The sequence below is a fragment of the Ornithodoros turicata genome, chromosome 1, assembly GCF_037126465.1.
Source record: "Ornithodoros turicata isolate Travis chromosome 1, ASM3712646v1, whole genome shotgun sequence".
NCBI classification, from domain to species: Eukaryota; Metazoa; Arthropoda; class Arachnida; order Ixodida; family Argasidae; genus Ornithodoros; species Ornithodoros turicata.
This window is the reverse complement of record NC_088201.1, coordinates 109352047-109358252: the sequence shown is the minus strand read 5'-3', so window position 1 is coordinate 109358252 and position 6206 is coordinate 109352047. Positions and strand designations below refer to the sequence as shown.

The 6206-nt window shown below is 45.3% G+C and overlaps 1 pseudogene; it reads left to right on the top strand.

Moving 5' to 3' along the window:
- The first annotated feature begins 1390 nt into the window (after positions 1–1390).
- LOC135382644 (uncharacterized) lies at positions 1391–2435 on the top strand (annotated as a pseudogene).
- The last annotated feature ends 3771 nt before the right edge of the window (positions 2436–6206 follow it).

Here is a 6206-nt window from a genome sequence, read left to right as displayed (position 1 = left end):
ATTTTATTCGTTCCCGCGCCGGTGGTACGAGGCTGACCGCCGAGCGAAATGGATCGCTCTTGTTCGCCGTCAGAAGTAAGTACAAATACAGTGCTTGTGCTTATTGCTTCCGCAAACGTTCTGCTAATTGCTACAGCAATTTTTGTCTACAGTGGCGGGATGTGGCAACCTACGGCGAATTCCCGCATATGTAGTAAACACTTCGTGGGCAACAACAAGTCGGACGAGGCCGACAGCCCGAGCTACCATCCGAGAATTTTCCCCGACGTGTATAGGAAGGCACGAGTGTCAGGAATTTCCGAAAGGCACGAGAGGTTAGTTGGAGCAACACTAAAAATGTTTACATAACTAACGATGAATATTACAATTCGACGGGAGGAAAAAGACGGCACGGATCGAAGAAATGAGTGACGAGTCAGCACAGGGTCAAGACCAAATTACACCTGCAGAGTCACCTCAAGCACATTCAGCATTGTGGAAGAGCTGGGGACATGTCCAGCTGCTAGCAGTTTCACTGTAGAGGTAATACTTTGTCTTTATGTGCTTTTGTATTCACCTGCTAGGGAGGGTGATTATCACTAGACCTCAGATGTTTAGGCACTAAAAAAGTGTAGCTTTAGGCGCCAATAGTAGGCATGGAAGAGAGTGATTTAGGCTTTAAAGTCCGACTTTAGGCTCAATAAAATTGAGTCGCCCTTCGGCCGCACGAAATTTTTTGCAGTACGGACTTTTTCAACTGCATTCAACTTTGTTCATCTTTATTCAGCTAAGAGCAACGTGGAAACTGAGATTGGCTCAGGTAGGAAACGTACACGGAACAGCTAAAACCTAAAGAATTGTTCATCACACAAACTTTTAAAAACAGTACGTCACAAGCAAAGTTTCTAGATTTACCGCTTGCGCCAAAACGAGCTTGTAAGCTGAAAAGGTATGTTCTGCGTTCACTGAGGTTAGCGGTACGGACTTGAATGCTGGAATCTCCAAAGGCCGAATCTCGTCTGGCATGGCTTATCTGGTTCTAGCTGGTTTCAAAATTTTAAATCCCGGATTTCTCCCTGGAACATATTGCAGTTTTTGCACAACCTCTTATGACCATTTTACGGGTTTTAGGCATTTTACGGCGAAAAACGATGTTCTAGGCATGTTCGCCGAAATAGCCGTTACCGTCACATTAGGCATTTATAAGTGTAATAAGGTCACTACTATGAAATCCCTATCACCTCATTTGTGCCCTAGTATGGAAACCGCAGCAAAGGCAGCAATACTGTCAATGAAAAAATAAGCATTTACCTAAAGATCCAAGGTCTAATTCTTACCAACATACCAGAGTTGGCATGATGCACCAGTATTTGCTTCATTTCTTTGATGCGTACTTTTGTAGGTGGGTACCATGACCGAACCTGAAACAGCTCCACTTGGGCCACGTTCTGCGTTTATTTCATGCTCTGATGTGACTGACGTGTCAACCTATGTGAGCCACAAGGAAATTGCGACCGAAGCCACAGATATCGGTGACCTGACAGTGACTGTGGATGCTGGATATGGTACTCCATACAAAGACCCACGCTTTGGTGGGTTCAGATCCGTTGAGGAAGAGGGAACAAAGCTACATGCACTTACAACAGTTTCCTGTGAGATCTTTGCACTGCTGCTTAGTCTACTGCCTCAAATGCCCAGAAAGACAAATGAGTTGTCACACCGAGACAAGCTTCTGCTTTTCCTGTTGAAATTAGGACACGGTGTTCCGTTTTCATTTCTTGGAGTCCTGTTCAACATCCACCGGTCGACTGCATCAATGATTTTCAAGTCTGTGCTGGACAACCAAAGCGGAGCAACAAGAGAGTGACTCTTTTGGCCAAGCAGACGTGCTATCTCTGCTACTATGCCTCCAAGTATCCGGTGTCATTACCTTCGGTGCAGAGTAATACTTGACTGCACAAAGCTCAGGACAGAAATGCCACCCACACTAGAAGAACAGAGTCTTTGGTATTCACAGTACAAGAGTGGTTATACTGCAAAGTACCTTGTTGGGATTGCTCCCAATGGGCTCGTGGCATTCCTTTCCTCTGGGTTTGGAGGGAGGGCTGGAGACATAGCTATTACTGTGGAATCTGAGCTTTTACCCCAGCTGGAACAAGGCGATGAAGTGCTAGCAGACAAGGGCTTCTCAGGTATAAGGACTGGGCTGGGCAGCCAGAACGTAACACTCGTGATGCCACCATTCTCAAGCAGTCCTTAGTTCACAGAGCTCGAAGTAGAAGCAACGTACAAAATAGCCAGCTTCCGAATACACGTCGAAAGAGTAATACAGAGACTAAAAATCTTCTATCTTCTCCCACAGAGTGCCCTATGAACTGGTCCAGCACCTTGACAAGATCATACATGTAGTTTGTATAATAACACATTTGAAGCCAGGAACTTTTAAAGAAATGTAAACTTAAAGGTGGTGTCCACTCCAAAAGCACTGTTCAGACGAAAGTAGAACCTGAATGTCATACGTCTCAAATGTACAGGGTGTATGCTATAAAAGGTCAGTCACATTTTCGTGCGTGGCGCGATACCTACTTGACAGACAGACTTCCGCTGCCGCAGAGTGAAGAAGTTACGGCAGGAAACCCTACAAAAAAATCGTCGATATCAGGCACTGCGTAACAAAATAGATACGGCCACGCAAACTTTCGTCTTCATGCATTTCCTATGCGCTATACCGACGTAAACACGCCAGTCTGTTGATAGTTGTTTGTAGCTTCCGCATGGGGCGTTAGTGACGTTGAATCCGAAACAAACTCATGTGGGCGCATATTTCTGTTATGCACGGTACGTACCCGTGGTACTCATTGAGATTTACGTTTAACGAAGCTTGATAGATTTGTTTTAGATGTTTTCTGCCCATGTTGCGGCTCGTATGCCGCTTCCTAGCGAAACATTTCTGCTTCTTCTTTTAGCAGACGACAGTCTGTTTGCGATTGCTTTGTTGCGAGAACGACACTCTTAGCCGCCCTTCTAACGTTTTTATTTCATTCATTTTGTGTCTCTATACAGTTTCATTGGACTCTATTATTCCTGTTATTATATTTGTTCGTGTTCCATTTGTTTCTGGCGTATTTTGTATCCTTTGAGCCTTGCTGTGCGCCAGTTGACGGTTCAGGAGCGTACACCTGTGGAGTCAACGTCACTAGCGCCCCATGCGGAAGCTACAAACAACAATCGACAGACTGGTGTGTTTACGTCGGTATTGCGCATAGGAAATGCATGAAGACGAAAGTTTGCGGGGCCGTATTTATTTTGTTACGCAGTGCCTGATATCGACGATTTTTTTGTAGGGTTTCCTGCCGTAACTTCTTCACTCTGCGGCAGCGGAAGTCTGTCTGTCAAGTAGGTATCGCACCACGCGCGAAAATGTGACTGACCTTTTATGGCATACACCCTGTATGTAACCAAAATAAACACCGTCATACATTTCAAAATTAATTAAATCCAGTGCTACCATTTTTTTGCTGCATCATGTGTAGTTCAGGGAACCCTGTTCTCACCTACGTCATTGGCTTCATGTTTACCTTACCAACCAGGAAATGGTAATTTTTGACTGTCGGTTTCCGAATCAACTTCTTTTACGTTTTGCAAAAACGGGGCCGTTTATTGAACACAAGTCTGCAGAAACCACTATTGAAACGTTATACAGAATCCATTGTACTTTCAATTCCGAAACTTTGAATCCTTACGGAAACTATGAGTGAGTGCAATGAGCTGAGACTATGAGTGTGTACAAAGGCAGAATATATAACTGTTCTGACTTTTTATTGCACTTCAGTTGTTGCGACCAATACATATTTACATAGCTATACATGAGGTGATGCAAGAGCATTTCGTATTTGCATTTTCGATTTCTGTAGTTAATGCACACGCCAGGAAGTACTCAAAATAGAACCTTCTCAATTTTGAGATAGCGACACCAAGGAACGCTTCATTTCTTGTTACTTCAATTGTTTTGGAATCGACTTTGGTGTAGATGAAAAAGCTGCATTTGGTCAGTCCTAAGACGTACAAGTTAATCTGCACTTGAGTATAGTAAGTGCGGGTGGTCCTCAGCTGCAGGCCGGTCTCATCCCTCCGCAGACACGATAGTAGGGGAGGCTCTTCCACCTTCTTGTGTCCCCTACTCTTTGGACACTTTATTTCAAGCAATTCAATACTGCCGTCCTTTGCCCTGAGAAAGAAAAAGGGTGGGTGTAGGCTTATAGAATGTGAAAAAAATTAAGCTTTCATGGCCGCTTCACAAATAGAGCGACAAAATACAAACTGGTCCTACTTTTCTGCTACTTGAGTTACAGACGGGTGCTAAATCAAAACTACCACCTGTTCCTAACACAAGTAACACAAAGATAACTTCTAGTTTCATTTTATCGCTCTCTTTGTGAAGCACTCGTGAAAGCTTAATTTTGTTCACCCTGTATAGCAAAACAATGAGCCATCTGAATGTAAATTTAGTCTGTGCTTGCTTGTGTGCAGCCTGCACCTCATCAAGTACTTATGCGCACCTAGTCCCCTCACCTGTACAAACCATCCGGAGAGCACCCCAGCCAGGGGCCCTCGGGTGCTACAATTAGTCCAAGGCACTGCACGGAGACTTCGTGAGTCCTTTCAAACATCGCCCTCGCCTTTTCCTATGTGCTACAACCATATCTGGTTGCTTCGCAGGAGAATTCTTTGTTGTGCACTAGATCTGCTGCACGGACTCTCCGGTCTTTTCTGCAGCTGAGAACTCTGTGAGCCTGCAATGAGATTTAATGAGTCAGCTCATGACACTTACACAACCAACCTGCAGTATAACAAAATTCCTGTCTTTGTAGCTGTGATTCGGAGGGACTCTTCTGTCTTCCAGGATCGGGTATTTAAGCATGTTCTCCTGCATGTCTCTTTTATCTCTGTATTTGTCACAGCTACACGAGTGTTGTAGAGCGTAAGGAAACATGGCCTCAAGCAATCGGTGTACTTGGGTGTGACAATCATAATCGGTGTACTGCTTCAAACGTAACCCTTCCGCGGTTGACAGCGATGTATAACATGGGTAATATGCCCCAGTCCGTTCCCACTCAAAGAGGGAAATGTTATCGCTTTGTGCCTGGTGAGGTACAGGCATATCTAAATCCTGGGTTGTCTCCATGGGGTCCTCGTCTCTTAACATTGCAACCAGTGGGCACTTGATGTCCTCAAAATGCTTCAAAACCACCCCGATGTCAACAGAAGCAGCTGTACCTATGTGAAACACATACGGGTTAAGGGTAACCGACTTTAAAACAAACCAATGAATAAAAAACGCACTCAAGAAGAGTTTCTGACATACAGTGGTCCCCAAGTCAAAATCGGAGTAGTAGAGGTTTATGATTAACTCAAGCACAGGATGATACACCCGATATTAACTGTGTTGTAATGTGCGCCCACAGGTCATATTACTGATTAACTCAGACAATAAATAATTAACTCAGACAATGACAACTTAATAGAAATGAACTTACGTTCTTCTTCCGGACACAGCCTCCTAACTTTTGGATAGAGCTTCCTTTTTGTCGGCACGCCCCACGTTCTTGGAAGACTCGTTTTCGGAGCCGCGGAGTCTCTGTGGACGAGCAGCGCGACAGCTGCAGCACGCTTGCACCTACCGCCAGCACCAGCTTTGCAGTCACGTGCAGCAGTTATGACTGCTCGCTCCCTAATCAGCTTAAAGAGAGCCACGGATGGAATATATCTCAGCCCTGTCCGCACCGTTACACAGATTCTTACCTTTACTGAAATCTGACGGCTGGTATCGTTGATCCGAGCTGTGGTACGCACCGCCCCAGTATATCGCTCCCATTATCATGTACCTCCTCGACGATATTGTGGACGTGGCCTGCTTTGACTAGCTGCTCGCCTTTGCGAACATTCTTGCCTCGGAAAAATTCCTAAACATTCGTTACGGACATAAAACCAGTCAACAATCTAAGAACGCTTGTGTCTCCGGACGCCGACGCTGCCGCTCCAGCCATCCTCCCCAGAAAAAGCCACACATGTGACGACAGGCTGTCCGCGCGCGACAGTGGCGGCGCCAAACAGGTGCACGAGGTCTATGATACGAGCTGCACCATCGACAATGAGACAACTATAAGGTCTAAACACGATGGGATACGGGTTGACTGCTGGATGAACATTGGGGAGCCGTCATCTAG